The following is a 26,575-nucleotide window of genomic DNA, read 5'->3' on the forward strand; positions in this document are numbered from 1 at the left end:
TGCAAACCACATGAATATATATATGCCAGAGTAGTACATAGCATGCAGTCCCACGTTCCTGAGTGTCTCTTACTCATCATGTAGGCTAGAATGCTCTCAGGTGGTAAGAAGCAAGACACTTATTGACTGGCAACAATAATTTAAGACCTCTACCTGTGGTTTGAAAGCATTCTGATGTACACAATATATTTGAACAGCTGTAGATAATCTCCCAAGTCCAAATCACTGTAATCTTCTGGATTACATTAAATATTCCATGTGTGAATATTAAAAAAAATAAAAGTGTGGGCAATTGTTGTCTTGTATAGGCATATTTAAATATCATAAGATACCCAGCAAAGAAATGCTCCTTTCCCAACACCCTGGAGCAGATTTTGAGGGTGTGCAGGGGACTGCAGGGGAAAAGAAAGGAAGGGAAAGATCCCTTCTGCAAGCAGAAGTCCGTTCCACTAGAAGAACAGTAGTGTAGGAAATACGACCTCAGTGGTTGCATCTTCTAAACATTTCGAAAATAAAACTGTCACCTGTCATATCTGTGATAGCAATTCTTTGGAACCATTAGCTGCCCTACAAAATGGCGCAGTGAAAGACAACTGGCCAAAGATCATGAAAGGGAACAAACGCAGTGAAAATGGAAGAAACCCTAACATCAATTTCAGTGAATTGCTCTTTTAAATTGCAATGGCAGCTTTCCTATTGACTCTGGCTGAACTTTGGCTTTGCACCCACCCACCTTGAGCCTTCCATTGGACTTCTTAGTTGTGGTGCCTGCTGTGGTACCCTAGAAGCTCTGCACCCAGTGCAACTGAACCGGTCATGCTCCCCTAGATATGTCTTTGCTTTGCACAGAAGATGTGTGGACATGTGAAGGGCTCCTCCATGCAAGAAGTAATCAAGCTGATTCCTCTCTTGGAATTTGCACTTCCATGCTTCCATAAGGGTTTTGAATTTGTAACATGCAAGGAGGAATGTGGTTGGGTTCTGGAGGAGCAGTTGATGAGGCAGACATAATTTTTTTCCTGCAAAAGGCTGAAGGCAGTCTTGAACATACAGTATAAATTGGACTTTTCACAGATCCCAGGGAGTGCTGCTTCAGGGAGAATTTAAAATATCCTGCATGCAAATGGAACAGATCTCTCCCCACCCCCATCCTATATAGATCCAGTCTGTAATGAGTTAAATAATTCCAAGGGACAGTTTACGGCACAATATTTATCAGCTGATGACTGCCACTATTGTGCAATAGTGTGGACGTCAGACTTTCACAGATCACCTATCACACACAGAGACTTTGCATCACATGAATAAATCAGTGCAGGGAAGCTTATGAATCAACAGACTGCCATACCGACAGATTGCAGATTTGATGCAAGTCAGAGCACTGAAGGAGCCAAGGCAAAGGCTGCCTCATGAAGAAGACAGAAGAGTGAGCGAGACTGGTCAAGCGGAACCCACCAATAAAACCAAGGGACCTGTCAGAGGGATTATGAAGAAAAGATCAAGCTGTCAGGATGAGAGGAGAGGGAGCATCAGAGTGGTCAGCAGGAACTCAGAGGTCAGGCACAGCACTTGAAAGGGACCAGAGCTAACATGCTCAATCCTGGGGCGTGCTAAGACAGCATCAGTGCAAGTGTGAGAGCTCAAGCAGGGCATCTTAAGTGGGAAGAGAAAACATGAAAAATGTCATCAAATGCATGCAGCCTATTCCCCATTTAAAAAACAAACAAACCCAAAGTTATTAAATGTAGGCAGGCCCCTGTGTGCCATCTGTGCCAAATACTACAGTTGCAACCAAGTATACAAATCTGCATAGTTGACTTTGTTTCCTTTTATTTAATTTTTGCTGGTAATTTCACATCATTTATTCTCCTACCAAGATCCAGTTGTGTAATTTAATTTTGTTGTTGTTGTTGCAAAGGCCGGGGTAACAGGGCAGAGGTCACATAGAAGGCCCTTTGTCCAATGACCCCCTATTATTTGGAGCTGACACCAATTATGATATTCATTAAAGCTAGCAGCAGCATTACATTTGCTTCCCAGTCTTCTCCTTGAGACTCGAGGTGTTTTGCAATATTGCAAAGACAATATTGCAAAGAGTAAACCTGGAATAATAATAAAAATGTCAGCCATGATCATCCATGGTAAAATGGATGGTAACTCTATTAGAAACATTGTGTGTTGTTTAGCTCACATTGCTTGCAGTGCATTTGTCATCTGTCGTCTCCTCTTTTCTGTGATCCCACCCCCATTATTAGTACTGAATGATTTGGTCTTTAGGATGCAAGGCCAGCATTTCAGAAAAGCCATGCTAGAATATAACCTTTTCCCCTAAATGTCTATCACACTTCTGCTGTGGATTGATGCGTCTATGGCAGGGTTTCCCAAACCTGGGTCTCCAGCTGTTTATGGACTACAACTCCCACCATCCCTAGCTAGCAGGACCAGTGGTCAGGGAACAGCTGGAGACCCAAGTTTGGGAAACCCTGGTCTATGGTCCAAGATCAGAGTAGGTGCCCTGCAGACATGGCAACACCCACCCCAAAAGGACTGGAATTTAATTCCTGTGGGGATATAATACTATTCACCCTACTGTTTGGGCAGCATTAACTAACTAGATTTTAATTGGGGGCACAGTACAATAGTCAGAAGAAGTATAATAATTGACTTCCTGTTCCCAGAATCAAAATCTTCACAGGAACATTTTTCCAACATTTTGTACTTGTTCTGCAGTTATTTATTATGCCAATGATGAAGTGGCTGTGGGATAACAAAGCAAGAATGCACCATCTAAAGATAAAATATGTATTACACGTTCCATGCTCTCCAGCCAGAAAAATCCATTTATTCTGTTTTCAAGATTTGTTTGTGTGAGAGCACTTTCAAGGAGATTTTTCTCATACGTTTGACTATAACATCAAGAAAATGATAAATTAATCTATGTTCCTTAATAATAGTTTGGGGAAAATAATCGTGTTTTTAAATAACAGCAAAGAACACTACAGAAGTCTTGGCTGAAAACAGGGGACAATGGGTGGGAACTGACTGTGTGAAGCTCTATCGATGAAATACCCCAGTCTAGATAGTCTGGAAGCAGTGATCTGTGGGCCTGACAAGATGTCTCGGGAAGTGTGCTGTCTCCCCGGGGCTAAGATCCAAGATGTAACTGAACGACTGCAAGGAATCATAAAACCCACTGACAAATACCCCTTCCTCTTGGTTCATGTGGGAACCAATGACACTGCAAGCAATAGCCTCCAGAAGATCAAAAGAGACTACGAGGCTCTCGGCAGGAAATTGAAGCAACTAAATGCACAAATTGTCATCTCATCTGTCCTCCCAGTTGAAAGACGTGGCCCAGGGAGAGAGGGGAAAATAGTGGAAGTGAACAGCTGGCTTTGCAAATGGTGTAAACAGGAACGGTTTGGATTCTTAGATCACGGACTGCAGTTTCTTGAAGATGGACTTCTGGCAAGTGATGGGCTGCACCTCACAACGGTTGGGAGAAATGTTTTTGCCAAAAATCTCAGAAACCTCATCAGGAGGGCTTTAAACTGACTAATGTGGGGGAGGGAGACAGTGCTCCTGAAGGTAGGAGCCTATCAATTAATGAAGATGATCATCCAAATGTCATAGACCAAATGGAGAAAACAGCACACGGACCTAGTGGTGGGAGGAAAAAATCCTCAAATAAGAGACACGGGGGAATGATTAATGGACTTCAATGTCTGTACACTAATGCGCAAAGCATGGGAAATAAACAAGATGAGCTTGAGCTCTTGGTACAGCAAACTAAATATGACATAATAGGCATCACTGAAACCTGGTGGGATAAGTCCCACGATTGGAATGTAATAATGGGGGGATACAATCTATTTCAGAGAAACAGACCAGACAAGAAAGGAGGAGGAGTGGCGTTATATGTCAGGGATGTGTATACCTGTGAAGGGATCCAAGATTTAGATCCTCAAAGCCAAAGTGAGAGCATTTGGGTCAAAATTAAGGGAGAGAAGAATAACAGAGACCTCATTGTGGGAGTTTACTATAGATCCCCAAGCCAAACGGAGGACATAGATGATGCCTTCCTGGAACAGATGGCCAAGCATGCAAAAGGAAGGGAGATAGTAGTAATGGGGGACTTCAATTACCCGGATATTTGTTGGACGTCAAACTCAGCCAAGAGCATAAGGTCAAACAGATTCCTCACTGGCCTTGCAGACAACTTCATTGTCCAGAAAGTGGGAGAAGCAACAAGAGGAACAGCCATTTTAGATCTGATCCTAACCAATGTTGATGACCTGGTTAGTGGGGTAGAAGTGGAAGGATCATTAGGCGCGAGTGATCATGCTCTTCTGAAGTTTACTATACAGCGGAAAGGAGCAGCCAAGCATACTAGGACTCAATTTCTTGACTTTAAGAAAGCCGACTTCATAAAACTTAGGGAAGTGCTGGGTGAGATCCCATGGACAACAATACTAAAAGGAAAGGGAGTTCATGATGGCTGGGAGTTTGTTAAGAGGGAGATACTAAAAGCACAACGTCAGGCAATACCAATGAGACGGAAACATGGAAGGTGCCTAAAGAAGCCAGGGTGGCTATCTAAGGAACTTTTAACTGAATTAAGATTAAAAAAGGATGTGTACAAAAAATGGAAAAGGGGGGAAACCACCAAAGAGGAATTCAAACAAATAGCCAGCACATGTAGACACAAAGTCAGAAAAGCTAAAGCACAGAATGAACTCAGGCTTGCTAGAGAGGTTAAAAGCAACAAAAAAGGCTTTTATGGGTATGTTCGTAGCAAAAGGAAGAACAAAGAAACTGTGGGGTCACTCAGAGGAGAAGATGGTGAAATGCAAACAGGGGACACAGAAAGGGCTGAACTACTCAATGCCTTCTTTGCCTCAGTCTTCTCCGATAAAGAAAACAATGCCCGACCTGAAGAATTTGGAGCAAATGATTCAGCAAAGGAAACACAGCCCAGAATAACTAAGGAGATAGTACAAGAATATTTGGCTAGTTTAGATGTATTCAAGTCTCCAGGGCCAGATGAACTGCATCCAAGAGTATTAAAAGAACTGGCAGATGTGATCTCAGAACCACTGGCAGTCATCTTTGAGAATTCCTGGAGAACAGGCGAAGTCCCGGCAGACTGGAGGAGGGCAAATGTTGTCCCTATTTTCAAAAAGGGGAAAAGAGAGGACCCAAATAATTACCGCCCAGTCAGTCTGACATCAATAGCAGGGAAGATTCTGGAGCAGATCATTAAGCAAACAGTCTGTGAGCACCTAGAAAGGAATGCTGTGATCACCAATAGTCAGCATGGATTTCTGAAAAATAAGTCATGTCAGACTAACCTGATCTCGTTTTTTGACAGAATTACAAGCCTGGTAGATGAAGGGAACGCAGTGGATGTAGCCTACCTTGATTTCAGCAAGGCATTTGACAAGGTGCCCCATGATATTCTTGTAAAGAAGCTGGTAAAATGCGGTCTTGACTATGCTACCACTCAGTGGATTTGTAACTGGCTGACTGACCGAACCCAAAGGGTGCTCATCAATGGTTCCTCTTCATCCTGGAGAAGAGTGACTAGTGGGGTGCCACAGGGTTCTGTCTTGGGCCCGGTCTTATTCAACATCTTTATCAACGACTTGGATGATGGACTCAAGGGCATCCTGATCAAATTTGCAGATGACACCAAACTGGGAGGAGTGGCTAACACCCCAGAGGACAGGATCACACTTCAAAACGACCTTGACAGATTAGAGAACTGGGCAAAAATAAACAAGATGAATTTTAACAGGGAGAAATGTAAAGTATTGCACTTGGGCAAAAAAAATGAGAGGCACAAATACAAGATGGGTGACACCTGGCTTGAGAGCAGTACATGTGAAAAGGATCTAGGAGTCTTGGTTGACCACAAACTTGACATGAGCCAACAGTGTGACGCGGCAGCTAAAAAAGCCAATGCAATTCTGGGCTGCATCAATAGGAGTATAGCATCTAGATCAAGGGAAGTAATAGTGCCACTGTATTCTGCTCTGGTCAGACCACACCTGGAGTACTGTGTCCAGTTCTGGGCACCACAATTCAAGAAGGACACTGACAAACTGGAACGTGTCCAGAGGAGGGCAACCAAAATGGTCAAAGGCCTGGAAACGATGCCTTATGAGGAACGGCTAAGGGAGCTGGGCATGTTCAGCCTGGAGAAGAGGAGGTTAAGGGGTGATATGATAGCCATGTTCAAATATATAAAAGGATGTCACATAGAGGAGGGAGAAAGGTTGTTTTCTGCTGCTCCGGAGAAGCGGACACGGAGCAATGGATCCAAACTACAAGAAAGAAGATTCCACCTAAACATTAGGAAGAACTTCCTGACAGTAAGAGCTGTTCGACAGTGGAATTTGCTGCCAAGGAGTGTGGTGGAGTCTCCTACTTTGGAGGTCTTTAAGCAGAGGCTTGACAACCATATGTCAGGAGTGCTCTGATGGTGTTTCCTGCTTAGCAGGGGGTTGGACTCGATGGCCCTTGTGGTCTCTTCCAACTCTATGATTCTATGATTCTATATGCAAACAGCAGATCTCTTGTAGATGGGATGGTGGGGTATCCCGTTCAATTTCAGCTGGAGGAACTGAGCCACACATACAAGGGAAGTACTTTCATCATGTTATCCACACAGCAATAATACCTTTCAAATTAGTCTCCCTCCTCAGCCATGGAGGCTGATACTGATCAGAATGTAAACTTGGCTGAGAGAGGATGTGATGTTTGAAAGAGACGTTCACAATGATGTTTTGTTTCAAACAATGTCTTTGCTGAGAGGAGCTGTCCAGTCTATGCCACAAAGGCTCTTGGAAAAGATACATGGAATGTTTAACATTTGGTAAGTAGGTCTTTCACTGTAGAGGTACAACTGCAGATTTAATCATGAGGAGCCCTATGACTTCAGTGGAGAGTACTTGATCCATATGGACCATGCCAGACTATCTCCTGGGCTATTTGTTTTCATACTCAACTATAAACTGCAAAAAGTAGCTAGTAGTCAGAAGTGTTTTTTGTCCGCCTCTACGACTAAAGTCCTACACTACCTAAAGACCAATAAAGCTAAATATATGCTTTAAATGAGAGAGAATGCAAAACAAACAAAATCTATCTCAGCCTCCATCCAGAAAAGTATGTTTACAAAATGTCACACACGTTTCCCCTGTGGCAAATATAAAAGAACATTGCTGCAAAATGCCACATTGCTGGCATATCACTCTGTATGAGGTTGTTAAAAATGTATACACATGGAAGATGCTGGGACATAGCACACTATCTCTGGTGAAGATGCTACTAATCTAATGCACATTTGTGGATATGTTCTAAGACATCATATACTGTACTTTATATATATTATTATTTCTTAAATTTGTATACTACTCTTCATCTGTACAGCTCCAGGCAGTTCACAACATAAATATATAGTGGTTTATATCACTGTTCTGTGTAATCCTGAGTTAGTGCTACTTGGATATTTGGAACATGCTGGCTGTGACAATAATTTTGATGGCAGTGTGTTGCAAGACCATAAGCCCCCTGCTCTGAAGCAGTGGGTTACAAAAGCTTGGGACACTGCTAAAATGGCAAAGATGACAGAATTGTAAAATAGGGAAACCACAACCAACATTTCCCAGAGGGGCTTTTCCACCACATAAAACTGCTGACGTAAAACGTGGGAAGTGGGCTTAACTTTACCCATAAATCTTTACTGCAAGGAAACATTTAGGGTTGGGTCCAGACTTAGCCAGGGACGCGGGTGGCGCTGCGGGCTAAAGCCTCAGCGCCTAGGGCTTGCCGATCGAAAGGTCGGCGGTTCGAATCCCCGCGGCGGGGTGCGCTCCCGCTGCTCGGTCCCAGCGCCTGCCCACCTAGCAGTTCGAAAGCACCCCCGGGTGCAAGTAGATAAATAGGTACCGCTTACCAGCGGGAAGGTAAACGGCGTTCCGTGTGCGGCTCTGGCTCGCCAGAGCAGCTTTGTCACGCTGGCCACGTGACCCGGAAGTGTCTGCGGACAGCGCTGGCCCCCGGCCAATAGATGTGAGATGGGCGCACAAACCCCAGAGTCTGTCAAGACTGGCCCGTTCGGGCAGGGGTACCTTTACCTTTACCTTTACCTTTACCAGACTTAGCCACCCTTAGAGTAGTCCCACTGATCTACTCTACAAGTCTGCCATTGAATTTGAGTGCCAAACTTTCAACACTAACTTATCTATCTATCTATCTATCTATCTATCTATCTATCTATCTAAAAAATAAAGTAAATAAGATATTTTACCAAGAATAAAAGAGTGTAGCAGAAAAAGTTGAGTCACCTCAGGCAGAGAGTGTTTTGCAGTATATCCTTACTCTTCCCTTTTGAGAATGCACTATTTCATTGCTATAGTAATGCAATTGTTATTTTTCTTAAAAGGCCATAATGTTAAGGGGAAGGAATTAAGGCCTTGTTACTGTTTCCAAAGAGAGATGTGGAAATTGACTTTATTTCGACGTCATGAGAAGAGAGGTTACTGCAGATTGTTTCATTTTGTGCTGTGACTTATACCTCAGAAATCTGACCCTTTTCAGATCCACATACTGATTGGTTGCCTAATCCATCTCTCCCCCCACAAGGCCAGTAAAGCAATAATATTATTTCTAAGGCTTCCCAGTTAATAGTGTCGTGTTGCAATCTGTCAAGGAGGACATAATGCCCTCTGACGCAAAAGGGTGGTTTTCGTTGGTCTTTTTGCTGCCGTGTGCTTCTGTGTTTCGATTTTTTAAATTTGAAATTAAGAGGTCTCCGGTGTTTTCCTACAATTACAAATTCCAGTGACTTCTATCTGAAATCTTCCCTTGTCCTACTAATTCTCTTCATAGTAGATAGACATCTGCCATCTCAGCTTAATTTGACTACAAAACCGCAAGGGCAGTATTCCTTAAATACAATCAGGGAGCTTAAATCTGAAGAAACTCATCATGTGCCTCAGCAGCCAAGTTTAACTGGGTTTGATTGAAATCAACCAAGAAGCAGAAAATGCTAACCATTGTGTTTCAGCTTCCATTTGAATACAGGAACAGAATCGGAAACTCCCTAACTGCAATGCTCGCTAATACTGATCTATAAATTTCTCATATGAACTTATGTTTGAAGGAGTAGGATCATGAGCAGCTATCTGCATTGTGATGATTAAAATATGTGCTTGGTAGAGAAGCAAACGTAGACCTTAGATATGAAAAATGTCCTACAAAGACCTACTTTAGTGCAATAACAGCACTGCTCTGTACTTCCTCTGTTGCTCCCCTTTGAGTAAAATACTCTGAATTAAGCTTAGTTAACTGCCTGTGGTCTAAACCACTGTGCCTAGGGCTTGCCGATCGGAAGGTCAGTGGTTCAAATCCCTGTGACAGGGTGAGCTCCTGTTGCTCGGTTCCTGCTCCTGTCAACTTAGCAGTTCGAAAGCATGTCAAAGTGCAAGTAGATAAATAGGTACCACTCCGCCAGGAAGGTAAATGGCATTTCCGTGCACTGCTCTGGTTCACCAGAAGCAGCTTAGTCATGCTGGCCACATAACCCGGAAAAACTGTCTCAGCCAGTAAAGCAAGATGAGTTCTGCAACCCCATAGTCGTTCACGACTGGACTTAACTGTCAGGGGTCCTTTACCTTTACCTTTTTAACTGCCACCCAATAAAATTAAATGTATCAAAGTGCATTGGTAGGAGAGGGAGAATTTGAGGCATGATACAACAACCTTGCAGAAGCTATGCAGGTCTGGGACTACCTTTGCATGCCAATTGAATTCCATTGCTGAAAAAAAGGTGAGACACAAACTTAATAAATAATGCCAAAAAATTGCTGTTAACACATTATAGGCCACTTGGGTATATCCAATACTGTACAAGGATGGTTCCACTGGCATAACAGGACTTCCTTTCCTTTCCTCTCCTCCCCCAACTCTCCAGAGCCAATTTTGAGGATGTAAAGAGGGGCTAAAGAGGAAGTTCCATGGTGAACACAGAAGTCCATTATGCCAGCAGAGCTGCAGTGTTGGATATGGCCCAAGATGTTGTGGGTTATAATAAGTAAACGAAACCTACTGAAATGAAACAAACCAAAAGGATGGCAAGAAGCAGATCCAAATTATGAGTCACAATATTATTTTAAGCATTACGAATTGCATATATGTCAAATACTAAAACCCTTTGCCTTTATCCCAAAATCTAACACAACCCCAGTAAAGTGGTTGCCCACATCCCATCCCTTGTGACATTTGTGTTTCCCTTTCCTTCTTTCCATTCATGGTCTCTTCCTCTGTTGAATTTGAGACTCTGAACTCCTAGAAACAAGGACTCATCTTTTGGCTTATGTTAGCTTATAAAGCACCAGGGACATTGATTGTAAAGAAAATAATAACTAGGATGATAGCATTCTCATGTCACTGCCTAACAGCAGGTTCAGGCAGCATGCAATTTGATAGCCAGCAAGCACTTCCAGTAATATCCAAAAAAAAAAGCCACAGCTGAAAATCCACCAAATTGATGCTCCCCATGAATATTTCCCTAGATGTTAAGTGGCAATTTCTAAACCACGCCTCTCTTCACAGATAAACAATTTGCTTATGCAATGAATTTTTCCTTGTTAGGAAGAGTGACTACAACTTCGCAAAGCCAGCAGCACACACACAAATGTCTTCCCTCCAACAATAAGTAGGTCATTGGTTATCCCGTAAATTGAACAAGGAAAAGATGAGGGATGGGTTGAGTGGATCTTTTTTTCTTTTTTTTGCCCACAGATGTTATTTTTAGCTCAGTTCTCACTTGATGAAGGACAAAAATAAAACCTTATGCATTTTTCATGGCATGCCGGCGTGCCAAATTGAGGCCCTCACAATGTGCCCTTGGCTCGATACATTTTTAATAAGCTGTACCCAGCAACAAAATGAATAGTCCATTTTGGGTCTCACATTCAGAGTCCAAGCCTGTGGGCATAGCTACAATTAGGCATAGCAACCCTACAAACACTTACGCAGGAGTAAGCCCCATGGAACCCAATTTTGGAGTAGATGTGTCTAGAATTGTGCATTACAGCTCCTGCGGCATGAACTGAAATGAGCAGGCCAGCCATACATGTTCATTCTGCAAGTTATTCGACTAAGTAATTGTGCTATTGCAAGGATTAGCACTAGCACAGTGGGATTCTGCACACACCCCTGTGCTCATGCTCTCCACTTTTGCACTTTCTTCCCTTCATATCTCCTCATCTCCACTTGATAGTGCCATTGGGGGAGGGAATATGAAGCTGCAGGAAAGGAGGGTAGCACTGCAGACTTTTGCCCCCACTGGCAAAATGTGTAGATCCAGCACAGTCTTCATTCCTGACCACTGGCAATGCTGGCTGGGGATGATGGTAACTATAGTCCAGCAACATCTATAAACCATAATTAAACTAAACTAGTTAAACGAGGCTTCCTCAAACTCGGCCCTTCAGATGTTTTTGGCCTACAACTCCCATGATCCCTAGCTAGTAGGACCAGTGGTCAGGGATGATGGCAGTTGTAGTCTCAAAACATCTGGAAGGCCGAGTTTGAGGAAGCCTGCATTAAACCATTGGCCATCTAACTCAGGATTGTTCACATTGGCTGGCAATGGGTACCAAGGATTTCTGGTAGGGATCTTTTCTGGCCCTACCTGGGTTGAATCTGAGATCTCCTAGTTGCAAAGCAGATGCTCTACCACTGAACCACAGCCTTGAGATGCTACAGTGTGACTATGCAGTGTGTTAGTGTACACAGCTGAAACTGCAGATTCTCTACAGTGAAATTGGTCTACTGGGTTTCATCCAATGGTGTCCATACATGGCTGAAATGGACTTCTGCTCATGCAGTGGGGTTTCCACTCTTCCTCCTCTATGCAGCCACCTAAAATCTGCTCTGGAGGATTGGCGGACTCTCCAGAGCAGAATTGGAGAAGGAAGGAGGAAGTTTGCTTGTATATTGTTTAATTACACCCACTGTGTATCATTCCTCCAGGTTTCCATGAGGGATTTTTCTTGAAAGCATCAGAAAATAGAATGGCATTCTTCTGGTGTTGTCAAGGTCCAGAAGAGTGACTTAGTGGAAGTGCTGGCTTCTTCTGAGCTGAACTGCCTTACAAGAGAAGTCTACAAGTTCAGAAGATACTATCATTAACTGTAAAGGCTGGTGTTGAGACAACTTCTTAAAAAAAGAAGAAGTACAAATCAGCCAGCATAAATACAGGTACAGAATCCCCATGGGTGTCTGGTTGTTTCCACAATACTAAGGCAAACAGAAGCTGGCCAAAATTGTTCCTGGGAGTTGTGATGGATTGAGAAAATCAATGGTTGACCTTAGAGCAAACATGCTTAACTATGGACACAGTAGTAGATTTCTTACAGAAGAAATGTAGGAGTGCATTCAACACAGAAGGCTCTTCTACAGGAGTGAAAAGCATTGTTATTTGGGCTGCAAGTACCATTTATGTTATCTGGTTTCCCAAAATAGTTAGCTGATTTCTGATTTTAACATTTTGCATGGTTTTTATCATATATTTTTTACGTATAACATTTTGCTTTGTTGTTTTGTGAACAGTGATATATACCGTATTTTTTGCCCTATAGGGCACACCGGCCCATAGGGCGCACCTAGTTTTTTTGGGGGGGATAAAGAAAAAAAAATTATTTTCCCCCCAGGCACGGGGCTGGGGCAGCTTCCCCCGACCCCAGACCCCAGAACAGGCTGCTGCCCGCAAGCCTTGGGAGCCCAGCGGGAAGTCCCGCCGGGCTCCCTAGGCTTGCGGAGAGCTGCCCGAAGCCCGGGGTGCGAGAGGGGTCGGTGCGCACCGACCCCTCTCACTCTCCAGGCTTCAGCAAAAGCCTGCATTCGCCCCATAGGATGCAAACACATTTCTCCTTCATTTTTGGAGGGGGAAAAGTGCATCCTATAGGACGAAAAATACGGTAAATATTTTAAAAATATAAATATTTATAAATATTTTATTATTTAAATACATTTACAAAGTACTGTTAGGTTATGCAATCTATTCCCCACCCCCCACCCCAGATTTGGCCACCTTGTATTTCATCTTACACTGGAATATCAGACACATTTAAGTGGGCTCCTAGCCTACTTTAGATATCAGGAGATGAAAGAACTGCACTCAAGTTTTTATCAACTGAAAAGGTAATTACACTAAGCTTACTGCCTATAAAGTTCTGTATCTTTAGAAACCACATGTCTCAGGATGTATCAAATTATCCATTCCATTTCATGTGAAGCACAACCTGGGTGTGATTTTGCCACATACCAGAAATGGGGGAAATAGCAGCAAATTTCAAGTACTTTACTATCCTCAGTTGCCAGTTATTTAAACACAAACTACTGACACCCTTAGAATCACAAGAGATTTGTCAACAGTTTCCTGTGTTGTCCACTGAGAGAAAGAGCGTGACTGTTTTAAGAAAAAAGAAAGAATGCAGCTAAAGGACCTGTCTCAATTGTGGTACAGATGTATCACGCATTTGACAAGAAGCATGCAAGGGGCAGGGAGGTAGATATTTCAGTTTTGTGTTATTTGAGACAGAAAACAAGTCACTTTTTACTTAGCAGGAAGCACCCACAGGGTGCTAATAAGAGCACTGCTGACCGTCTTGGCTTAAGCGCTAAGCTTCTGTCCAATTGCAGAGCTACAATAGCCAAGAGCTTACATTAATTCCTGGTTGGGTTTAAAGAATTCACATTGAAACGGCACAAATTCTTAACACTGAAGGGATTAGTCTCCCTTCGTATTTGCAACATTACAACATGGATTCTGCACGGCAATTGAGAGAAGCTTTTGCTTCGCTAAAAGTTAAGAATGCACTCTTAATGATTCCGGCGTACATATGCTCATGGAAAGCTAATTAGGGCCCCTGTAGTGCAGACTTTGGCTTTTTGTTCAATCTTCTCCAAACTGAAAACACAGTGTTCAGGAAGCCCTGCTGAGTGGTCTAGATTCAGAAGAGCCAGCTTGTTTCTTTGTATTGCCAGCAATTCTGCATTGTTTCTTAGATGCAAAGCAGGCAAACATTATAATATACATGGAAAATGTGTGTGTTTATATGCATATCTCCAAGTAGTGAGAGACTCCAGAGGTCCCTGTGCTTACCTCCTATGTAGCAGCCATGTGAGCTTGGTGGGGGAAAGGCCACTGAGCAACTTCTTGGGATATGCTTAATTTTGGTACTTAACTAGTCAGCCAAAGCCATTGCCTTAACAAAGAAACTGGTCTGGAAAGCTTCCTCCTATGCAATCTCTCCTCACAGATGCATGTGGCGGTCCCAGAGGAACAACCCCACCCAGCTTCATTCATTCCTGCATGTATTTTTGGCCCTAATACTCAGGATGTTTGTTTTGGCCATTGATTTGGTCTAATGCTAACTTCATCCCTACCCATTCCCATCCGCATCTGATCATATCCCCATTCCTACGTCAGTTGCTTTCCTCCTCAATGACGCGCATTAGGTCACGAGTAAAAGTCTTTGCCTTGCCCCAGTCACCTGCTTCCCCTGTTTCTCCAGCAATTGTACAGAACACTCCTTATCATGTAGAAGACCTTATTTGAAGTAGTGGTGATTAACACCATGTAAATCGTCATATAAACATACGTAGCACCAGTGGCGTAGCGTGGGGGGTGCGGGGGGGCCGGCCGCACCGGGCGCAACATCTGGGGGTTAGGATTAGGGGGTGCAAATCCACCAGTTAGGGGGCGCAAATCCACAGGTTAGGGGGCGCAAATTACTTGCCTTGCCCCAGGTGCTGACAACCCACGCTACGCCACTGCGTGGCACTAAGTAGTGACAGAACTTTCTCATGCAGCAGATTAACCAGCAATACCGAAGTAGAAACACATTCAGGTTTTTGTCTCTTTGTTCCACAGCAGATTGGCAACCTTTGAAAAGCGGCAAGCTCCACAGAACTGCTGCTTGGGAAATTTGGCTCGCAGCCAGACCAAAGGTAATCAATTAAGCCAGAATTAAAATGCCATTTTCCAAGTTTTTGCAAAATGACAAAGAGCTTGATGCAAGCTGACATCGGAAAGGTTATGCTCCTCAGAGCTTAACATTTAACAAAGGAATGGCTATAAAATTACAGCAAATGCCACTGTGTGTCACGATCTTTCTCGTACCACAAGACTCTCTGGTGCTTATTTTCAGTAAATAAGGAGCTAGGCTTCAGTCTGACCTGGGAATAGCTTACACTTAATGGTCTTAACCCATAAAGGCTTACTTCTAAGTAGACTTGCTACTCCACCATCAAAGGCAGCATTTTTTCTGAATGCCAGTTGCTGGGAACTGCAGGAGGGGAGACTGCTCTCGCACTCGCTTCCTGCTTGTCTGCTCCCATATGCGAACTTTCCATAGGCATCTGGCTGGCCACTGTGAGAACAGGATGCTGGACTAGATGGGACAGTGGCCTGATCCAGAAGGCTTTTCCTATGTTCTTAATTCCCAGTGGGAAGTCTGCACAAAGTTGCTTTCAAAAATCTGTTACTAATGTAAAAGATATGCTGTACAAATGAATTTTCCAAAGTATTGTGAGCTAGTGATAAGTTGATTTTAAAAATATTTATGTTTTGCTAGTACCATAATGATTATATTTTATCTGGAATGAAACATAAGGACTGTAGAATAACATTTCCTAGAAAATAGATCTGTACAAATAAACTGAGTCATTTTAAAACAGAGTCCTCCTACCAATAATAAGTTCTTGTAAAAAGACAATGGAATGCTAGATTACAGTTAAGAACATATTGATCCCTGTCTGTACTTCCTGCATTTCAGTACCTCACTGTTTATAATTTCCCCCAGCATATGTGTTTGTACTCCAGTGCTTATATCTTATTAGTCTTCAGTTCAAAACCCCTAGTGCCTTATAAAAGTTGAAGGGTTTTTTAAAAACTATAATTTCTCATACTTATCTGATTCCCTTGTCCCCCAAAACTGGCTACCATATCTGCAGGCAGCAAAAATAAGGGGAGGGGGGATTTCAGTGATTTTTCACAAAAGAGTAAGAAAATCTGGTGCTTACCAAGTAGCGGCACTCCTCTGGGAGGCTGATAGTGGCTCCCATTTACCCTAAATGCCAACTTGGAAGAGACTATGCAGAACTGGACAAATTGACTGGGAAGATTAGATATCAACGGGATCACAAGTTCATCGAGGACTGGGGAAAGTTTACAGATTATCTGAAAAGCATATGTGACGAACAGACAGCGCTAGTGGGATTTAAAGAGGCTTTGTGAAAGTTAAAGATGTATTATAAAAAAGAAATAGAACTGAAAGGATAACATTAAATGGCAATATTAAATTTAGAGAATTCACAAAAATAGAAAATATGGATGATTGATGGAAAAGCTGGTGGAAGTCCAAAAAGCTGAAATTTGTGAATATTGTTTGATTTGTGCCCCTATGCAGGGATGTTTGGACTTTCCGAGTCTGGCAATGAGCCGTGAGAAGTTTGGAGCTGTGGGGGCTCTCAATTTTGGAGAGATTCTGAGACATGTTTTTAAATACCACATGGAGTTGAGTATGGACTAGAGTCTGGAAAAGGGGCTGATTTGTTGAAAAGGGTCAAAAACATCACTAAGCTGGAGTTCCCACGAGTGAAAGGAGAATATGAAGAAGAGCTGCGGAAGGGACATGGAAGAGATTTAAGGGCCTCGGATATTAGGTTACCAGGTTAATGCGCTAGATCGATGGGATAAAAAGGACTGACAAAACCTGGGACCAGGAGGAAGGGACGCTGGATGAAGATCGGATTGTTTTTATTTCTCTTTTTATTACCAGGATTGTTTTATAAAATTGATGAATGTTAGAAAAATGTTGGAACTAAATTACTTGGCTCTAGTAAAAATGTTCAAAGAATTAGGTAAGAATATTAGGGTTGTGAGAAGTCGGTAAAAATAAGATTTAAGGTTTAAGTTTTTAAGGTTCTATATAAGATAAGATGAAAATAGATTAAGGTAATGTAATGACAGAATATTATGAAATATGGAAAGGATTTGCTGTGATAATTATTAACCAGGATACCAAAAAAGGGAGGAGGAGGAGGTCAAAGAAAGAAGGTAATGAGAGTTGAGAATTTGAGAATGATGGATTTATTTTTGTCTGTTTGCGGTGTATTTTTGTTTTTTGAATTTGTATTGTTTGATGTGGTTTGTTTTTTTTTCTTGGTTTTTTTCTTTTTTCTTTTTCTGCTTTGTTTTTTCTCTGTAACTCAAAAATTTTCAATAAATATCATTAAAAAAACCAAAAAGCTGAAATTTGTGAATATTGTTTGAGATGGCGAATTTGTAAAAGGAAAAAAATTAATAAAAATTATTATTTAAAAAAAAATGCCAACTTGGAAGAATGCTATGTAATGGCATAGTGTCATTACCACAGGCCTTCTGAGAAATAAAATGCCGGCTGCCAGTTCCCCAAAAGGGTGCAGTCACAAGTAGGTAGTCACTGCTGTTGCAAGACAAACCACAGAGAGTTATAGGAGTAAGTTTCAAGGCAACTTTCCATGCACACACACACCAAAACTGAAGCCAGAAATTCTTACTAGAAAACATTTGGCTTAGGCTTAATAGTTCCTTGGCTTTTCAAGGAGGCTTAATGCCTCTGAATTCCTTGAACAATTATAAAATAAGAGGTCTTCATCTAAAAATCGGCTCCTCTAGCTTGGGGAAGCAAAGTCTGCTGCCAGTTTCCTGAGCTAACTTTGAACTAAATGAAAAATGCAGAATCTAATTTTCCAAAGGCAGCCTGCCAGTGTATAGATGTTGGGCATGGGTTTTTATTATTATTATTATCATCATGCGATCATAACAGTTTCCAAAACCATTACCCTTCAGATGGCACCAATTTATAATCATGATCCCTATGTCATTTTGATGGTGCTGACTGAAAAGTTACAAGGTTAATTTCATTAGAAATTGCTGTGTGTAATACAGAACTGCAAACAAGAAGAATATTCACACAGTGCCAAACAATGGTATCACACAATGCCTTTCAATGAAGAAAAATGAGTGAGAATGTGCACATAATAAAATTAGGAAGTCAGCAGAGCAGTGGGGGTTGGGACGGGGCGGGGGGAGAATGGTGGCATACGATTTACTCCTTCCTGGTAACATCTGGCATAATGCAATTCCTAGCATAATATTGTTGTACTGCCCATTGCCAGTGGCACCATCAGAGTGGGGCAGGAGGGGCATCCAAATGCATTAGGACTGGCCTACCACATTTTGAAATAGGTGAACAAATCTGCAGCGAATGGTGTGGTGGGCTACACTGCTCACCTGACCTCCCTCTGGCTGAGTCATTGCTGCATACCAAGACAGAAGGGTGAAGGGACAAGGTAGTGGCGAAGTTGGTGTGGCACAAATGTGCCAGCAAGAGGACCAGATTTGACCAAGCCCTGACCTTGCCACCACCTCACCCTTCTCCCTCTCTAATCCCACTATAGAGCAGCATCTCAGATGGAAGGAGGTCAGGTGAGCGATGCAGCCACACAATGACATTTGCTACTGGAAGTCATGCACATTTACCATCTTGAGAGTGTGGCTCATGTAAGGCGTAATCCAAAGTGTAAAATTATCTAAATGACCACTGTCCATTTACATGCTTCCATTGCATAACATTGGTCGCTGGCAGTGGGGAATTGATGAGGAAATCATAAAGGGAAAGGGAAAGATACCCCTGACTGTTAGGTCCATTTGTGGATGACTCTGGGGTTGCCGGTGTTTGTCCGCAGGCAGCTTCTGGGTCATGTGGCCAGCATGACTAAACCACTTCTGGAGAACCAGAGCAGCGCATGGAAACGCTGTTTACCTTCCTACCGGAGCAGTACCTATTTATCTACTTGCATTTGACATGCTTTTGAACTGATAGGTTGGCAGGAGCTGGGACCGAGCAACGGGAGCTCACCCCATTGCGGGGATTCGAACCACCAACCTTTGATCGGCAAGCCCTAGGCTCTGTGGTTTAGACCACAGTGCCACCTGCATCCCAAGGAAATCAAACTCTGTATTATTTGAAAAGGGAAGGGAAAGAGGCAAGGAGTGGTGATAGTGCCATTTCCCCTTGAAGCATCTATCTGTCTATCTGTCTGTCTAGCCCAGCCATTCAGTCTACTCCAGCATCTTGTTTTCTATAGTGGCCAATCAGATTTATTCAGGAAGCCCACAAGCAGAGCATGAAGGCAACTAGTACCCAGATGCATAACAGACTCAAAGTCATAAGTGACACAAGCACTTGCACTTAAATTAAAAATAAAAATTGGAAGCCAAACAGAGATCAGGTCATAGGTTGCTTTGTAATAAGTTCACCAGTGTGTGCACTGATCACATTAGGCTTGCTGCTACCAGCAACCCACATGATGATATCCAATGTTAGTCATGCTCAGAGTAGACCCTTTGAAATCTGGGTTACGACTAACAATGGGGATAACCTATATATTTTTCTCTTAACAGGAATAAAACCAGGTCTTAGTGATCCACCCATTTTTTTAGTCCACCATTTTTTTATTCCACCTTTTAAAATATTTTCTAGACAGCTGCTAGAGATTGATCACAGTTCTTGAAAATCAATAGTGGCTCCAACCGTAACATTTGTTAGTTGCTTCTGTAGCTGCATCTTCCAGAACAAGTATTGTTGAACACACATTGAGTTTAAGATGTACTACTGAGTATCTGATTGTTCACAAATTGTTCCTTGTTCTGGCAGTTCTTTTACAGGTACCAAGATCAGTTCTCTGAGTAACAGCCGTTCTCTGGGTTTTAGGAATCACAAGGCTCATGCAGTTGTGATTCAGAGTGAGTGATTAGATATCAAAAGGATACCATGTTCTTTCTGACCCATATTACTAAAATTATTAAAATTAGTCATTTTTGGCGTAAAGATTTTCACAACAACATGCGATGTGAAGTTTGTAGATTTTATCTTTTCACTTTTCAAAGATATCTGATTTTGAAGAAATTAAATGATGAATTTATAGTACAAAGCTTGGAAAAATCTCCCATTTTTGGTGATGCGCTCCAAATGTTTAGAATCCACATCTTGGGAAGAGATTAATACATTATATTTCAAAGTCAGGAACAGGCAAATCTATCACATTTACCCTACCATTATTATGCATCATGTCATCTAGCAAACTGTATCTCATCAAATTCTTTATTTTATTATGACCATATTGGTAGCATATTGGAATGTTGAACATAACAAGAATCATGTTCATTAAATCAACTGAAGAAAAAGCAATACAGATTGCTGTTAACATTCCTTTCTGTTTTTCACATCTTCCCCTTTCCTTTTCCAATTAGAGCTGCAGAGTAGAGCCAATCTCTGCTGAAAGGAGCAGGGCTTGCATTGGGCACCAAATTTAAACAGCAAACCCTGTTAGAAAGCAGCAATTGGGAGTATATGTCCAAGGGTGCCCAAAGGATTTTCTGGACCCAGTACACTGTATGCAAATTGAGCTTTCCATCCCATTCACAAAACTGGAAGTGAGAAATACTCATTGATCTAATTCATCTCACTCCATGATTTACCAGTATATTCCAATCTATCTTCTGTCCATCCCTGTTCTAATCTACCCTAGGTTTCTTCAGTGATAAAATACTATCAATCTTTCATAGAAAGGCAATAAAACAAACCCATCAAAGAGCTAAGAGCAAGAAGGGAAAAGCACCACCTTTTAAGAGTGAAAGGCATTGATGAAACATAGGTCACAGGTTATGTCCAGACTGTTGTATTGATGTATTCATGAGACAAATGGTTTTCTGGAATTTAAGCAGTTTGGAGCTCGGGGTCACAGTAATTCTGATTTCCACAAATCAGCTGGATCAATGTAGCTCTGAGATGTGAAACACTCCAGTCATGAGCAAATGCCCACTCTATTTGATTTGGCCCATCTGTGATCTCAGTCCAATCATGTGTGAAATTAGATAGTGATCGCTGTTAAGCTCTTAGAGAACAAAGGTCGTATCCATGATATTGAGCTAGTGAAGTTATCATCAAAGTATTATATTAATTGTCATTCTCTTTAGCAAAAGAGACCAAAGAGTAAAAGTGAATGACTGTCAGAGGAAGACAGTCTGTGGCTTTTCCTCACCCCAATAGTGTGAGGATCAACAGAAGGACAAAAAAATGCCTTAACCTCGCTTCTTGCTGGCCTTGATTTGATTCAGCTTACCAGGGAGTGGAAGAGGGGTGAGAGATCAACTATTCCATAGACACTATAAAGATAGTATCGATCACAGTTTTCATAAAGAAGAGATATATAGATTTAAGTCACACATGTGCACCAAAACATTCAGTGTAGTAAGCTGTCATAGGGATGGTTATATTGCTGCCAATTATTTGGGGGGGGGAGTGCAGGAAACCATGGCAAAGTGGTTCTGAGTGTTCATGGCATCATGGTGGTACAGTTTTCCTTTCCTCCTGGTGGATTTGCTTGCAATTTATGAGTTGTTGCTTCTGAGGCCTCCTGATCCTCAAGAGGAATCCAAAGTATTATTCCATAAACTGGCAGAAATGTTGATGGATAGCGGTTCAGGGCAATTTTATATAATGGCTGTTGTAAAATATATACCATATTTTTCGCCCCATAGGGCACACTGGCCCATAGGACACACCTAGGTTTTTTTGGGGGGGAATAAAGAAAAAAAATTATTTTCCCCCCTCCAGGCGCAGGGCTGGGGCAGGGGAAGCCCAAGCTTCCCCCTACCCTAGCCCCCAGAACAGGCAGCTCTCCGCAAGCCTTGGGAGACCTGCACGACTTCCCACCGGGCTCCCACGCCTTGCAGATATCTGCCTGAAGCCCAAACCAGGTTGGGGAACAGTGGGATGGCAGCACTCCACCTCCCCACTGTCCCCCGAGCTTGTGGGGCTGGCGGTGGAGAGAAGCACGCTTCTCCCCACTGACAGCCTCCAAACCAGGTCGGGGGACAGCGGGATGGCGGCGTTCTGCCTCCCTGCTGTCCCCCGAGCTTGTGGGGCTGGCGGCAGGGAGAAGCGCACTTCCCCCCACCGCCAGTCTCCAAACCAGGTTGGGGAACCGAAGCCCGGGGCGCACTGTGCAGCGCGCCCCAGGCTTCAAGATGCAGGCTGCTATCCGCAAGCCTAGGGAGCCCGACGGGAACTCCCGTGGGCTCCCAAGGCTTGTGGAGAGCTTCCTGAAGCCTGGAGAGCAAGAAGGGTCGGTGCGCACCGACCCCTCTTGCTCTCCAGGCTTCAGCAAGAGCCTGCATTCGCCCCATAGGACGCAAACACATTTCCCCTTCATTTTTGGAGGGGGAAAAGTGTGTCCTATAGGGCGAAAAATACGGTATATATAAAATCTGATAGCGCAAGGAGGGTTCAAATTGTCTTTGCCTGAATGCCACAACAACAACAACCCTTCAGACCTTCCCATTCAATGTGGGAACATTGGGGGTGTCAATCAAAGGGCAGGGATATTAGAGCAGGGCTGGGATGCACAGTCCCTTCCACAATTCATGCCCCAACCCCAGTCTATGAGTGGGGAGCTCTAGCAGTGGGCAGCTCCCCTCTTCTTCCCTGGTTCAGATCATAGTTGGGCTCTACAACAATTTTCTTCCAAAATTGGAATATGGAGCTGCTTGTCCTGAGTCCAATTATGAACAAAAGGTGGAGCCCCTGTACTTTCAATTACACAATCAGAAGTGCAATAATTTTGAGTCCTTTAGCCCAGCCCCTATAAGCCCTCCTCACTTAGCAGCAACTGTTCCAGTAAGAATAGGACAGAGGGAAGCCTATCTTCATCCTCTCCTAGGTACCTGGAACACTGCTGCAGCAGCCTCTCAGGTGCCTGGGAGGGCAGAGGAAGAAAAGGGAGAAAAACTCTCCTCAACCAGCTGCTGGAGCAACAGCAGCTACTGTAGTTGCAACTTGGTACGGGCATTGCTGGGTGGCTGGCTGGGAGACATCTCAAGCCAAATAATAAATTAGGGCTCATAATGCTTCCCTCATATTTAAGGTGAACATTAAGAGTAACCAAGGTGCATATTCCAGACAAATGAGTTACAAACCTGAGGGACATTGTTATTTATTTCAGCAGAGGCTATTCCAGGGGTCGTCAAGGTTAACCTTGCCTGGGCTGGTTCACTCCAGCAGAGATCCCTCTGTGGGCCAGATTGTACTCGTTTTCTGGCATCTGTGTCTGTGCAGATGCGATTTCTGGCACCGCAGAAGCAAGTCCCCATGTCGTGCTGCACCAGTTTAGCGCAGCACATGGGGACTCGCTGAGCAGGCAGCTCGGTTCAGGGGCAGCTTGTTGGCCGGTTAAATGACCCCTGTGGGCTGCTTGTGGCCCATGGGCCTTAGGTTGCCTACCCCTGGGCAAAGGTGTCAGGTGCTTTGAAGACACTCGAACTCAGGACGCAAGGGAGAAACATGCTAGGAGGAAGGTACACTTGGTAAATCCACACCATGATCAACTCCCACCCAGAAATCAATGTCCCCACTGTGGAAGGACGTGTGGATCCAGAATTGGCCTCCACAGTCACTTATGGGCTCATGGTTAAAACTGTGTTTATGGAAGACAATCCTACTCAGCTATGAGTGATCGCCAAAGAAGAAGAACCCCTGAGCTATTCTATGTTCTCTCTTTTCCACCCAGGACTTTAGCCATGTGATAGAAAGTGTGAAAGGAAGGGACTACTGTCATTTTGGGAACAAGGCTAGAGACAGCTCTCTCCATGACACGCTGTCCTTTTCTCAGTTCTTAACTGTGGTGGCAGCTGAGGGAGAGAAGGCCCACCACCTCAGCTATAATGAGTTAATGGGGGGGGGACACACATTTGAGATCAAGACCAGTATGCCTACTGTATTTTAACAAGCTTCATTACTGGTACATTGGCTATGAAAGAGAGTGTTCAAGTCTAACAATCGTTAAACTTCCTGGGACATTAAGTTCTAAAAATAAGAAAGGCTGCTAATGAAGAAATTGTGCAATCTAAACTGGTCTAAATTGACTGGCTGTGCATCAACTTGCTGCATGTTAACTATTAATTCCAAATGCACTATTACAGACGGAGAGATTTGGATAACTAGCTTGCTTACATTTAAAAATACCCAGCTTGAAAAATCGAAGCAAGTAATTAGTAAGTGCCACATCTATGATGCAATGCCCCCTAGCACTCTCCTGCTTCCTAACACAGATTGTGGTGCTTTTAGCAGAATAACACAAGGACTAGGGAATAGGGAGGGGAGAAGGAAAGGTAAGAGTTATACATTTTGTAGGACTACGTTCATACATTGAAGACACATGTGAACAATAATGGGTGTGTTGCTGTGTTCATTTTCTTGGTTATAATGCTAGCGATTCTTAGATGAAGATGATGGAGTTTTCGGAGCTAGCCGACCTGACTGGAAGAGTCCGCAACCAGAAGGAGGAGGAGTACCAGGACGATTGGATGAAATTCAAAGACTATTTAGTTAAATATGCTAAGATAACTTAATTGGAAAAACCTGCAAATACCAGATAGGCTTAGGATTTAAATATGTGATATTAGAGAATAATATGTTTAAAGTTAAAATGGAAAAAAAGATGTTAAGTGACTAAGTTAATTTTATGAGAAAATTGGTTTTGGAAAACTGTTACAATGATATACAGTAGTACCTCTAGCTACGTACTTAATTCATTCCAGAAGTCCATTCTTAACCTGAAACTGTTCTTAACCTGAAGAACCACTTCAGCTAACAGGGCCTCCCGCTGCCGCCACACAATTTCTGTTCTCATCCTTAAGCAAAGTTCTTAACCCGAGGTACTATTTCTGGGTTAGCGGAGTCTGTAACCTGAAGCATATGTAACCTGAAGCGTATGTAACCCGAGGTACCACTGTACGATGAAATTCAGCCCGGGGGATTCGATGAAGTCATTTAACAATGTCACCAAGATCGGATTAAGTACAGTTAAGATGTTTGTTTGTTTGTTTAAAATTCTGGAAAATCAATTTTAAAAATTGAAAAAAATATATATAATGCTAGCAATTCTGCTCATGTTTCTTACATTCCTTTTACATTGCTTTTTTATTGATATCATGCCAAGTACCCTTCACAACCATGGTCATAGTGTGACATAACAACAGGTGTCATTAGACATGTCATTACCACTACCCACCCCACCTCCTTGATGTCCATGATTGCTCCTGCTTCCCTGTGATGCACCCATGAAAATGGTGGGAAAGAAATTTATGCCAAAATACTGCCCCAAAATTTTGTCCCATGGTTTTCTGAGTTAATGGGCTTGCAAGTATATTTTCTCTGGAAGCAATTAACACTGAAATTGGCACTAAACTTCCACTAGGTTTCCAAAGTGACTTCTGCGTCCTGTGAAGAGCAGCAGCTGTGGTGGCAGGGTGTGGAGGCTGGGCACCCACAGCAAAAATGGCGACAGTGAGCCTTTACACATATTATCTCAAACCCCAAATACACAGTACTACTGTTGGAAAGATTTTTCCAGCAACTGGAATCGGAGCCTGCTTAGCCATGGCAGATCTTTCCTTCCTAAGAATAGCCTGTTAGATAAAAGGAATGGATGAATAGCTTTGTCTATGAAAATGTGAGGTTCTGTTCATTTACATCTATCTGATTTAAACTATGACAGAGACCATAGATCTCTCTACAATTTTTAATTAATGACATTTTAGCAACTGCTGCTTTGAAAAGCAGCAGGGACTGGGTTGAGTTAGCAATGTCAGAGTATACAGAAAAGAATATTTTTATCATAATAAAGGTATCTGAATCACACAAACAGACATTTTATTATTGGAAAGAACAAACAGACATTTTCAGTGTCATCTGAAGCTTGCCAGATAACGTTCAGGGGTCCTGTAAATTATTGGCCTGCTTTCAGGTCAGAGCCCAGAAAAATTAAGGATACATTATTAAGGATTTCGTAGGTTAGAGGCAGATGATTATAATCAATTATTATTGAGCTTGGAAGCAAGACTAAAAGGATGTTATTATAGAACTATTCCTCACTAGGCAAGAAAGAATTGAGGAAAAGCTAAATGTGGAACAAACGGGCAAGAGGCTTGGCTGGATGGCCTATAAACTCTCATATGGTTTTAATTACTAATTTTATAGAAGTTGTATAACCGGTAGCTATTATTCATAAGCTGTTTGTTACAAAAGGCTGGTATTTCTTCAGATAAAGTAGATTATCTGGTGCTTAGAACTTTTTGCATTCAATTACCCTCCTCCTTTGCTTTGTGGCACAGAACTGGCCCGCCCTAAGCGGTATAAAAGGTCTTAGGTTTCTGGATGCCAGTTGCTGGAAATCATAGGAGGGGGGAAGAAAATGTTCTTATGCTCATACTCTGCTCCCTGGTTTCCCACAGGCATCTATCTGGTTGGCCACTGCGTCAACAGGATGCTGAATGAGATGGGCCATTGGCCTGATCCAGCAGCCCATTCTGATGTTCTTAAAAGGATTACAGTGAGCATGTGGCTTCCTTCAGAAATATCAGTTGGCTATACCCATATTATGAGTAAAAGGG

The 26,575-nt window shown here is 42.7% G+C and overlaps 1 protein-coding gene and 1 long non-coding RNA gene across 2 annotated transcripts in view; one reads left to right on the forward strand and one right to left on the reverse strand.

Moving 5' to 3' along the window:
* Positions 1 to 26,575, reverse strand: part of STK32C (serine/threonine kinase 32C) — a 173,149-nt gene that overhangs the window by 89,248 nt on the left and 57,326 nt on the right. The gene's annotated exons all lie outside the window — the stretch shown is intronic.
* LOC309532838 lies at positions 1,420 to 24,584 on the forward strand. Its single transcript, XR_014220039.1, has 3 exons — positions 1,420 to 1,555; positions 14,948 to 15,024; positions 24,394 to 24,584. It is a non-coding gene; the product is annotated as an uncharacterized lncRNA (long non-coding RNA).

This window comes from Podarcis vaucheri (genome assembly GCF_965113315.1).
Source record: "Podarcis vaucheri genome assembly, chromosome: 5".
NCBI classification, from domain to species: Eukaryota; Metazoa; Chordata; class Lepidosauria; order Squamata; family Lacertidae; genus Podarcis; species Podarcis vaucheri.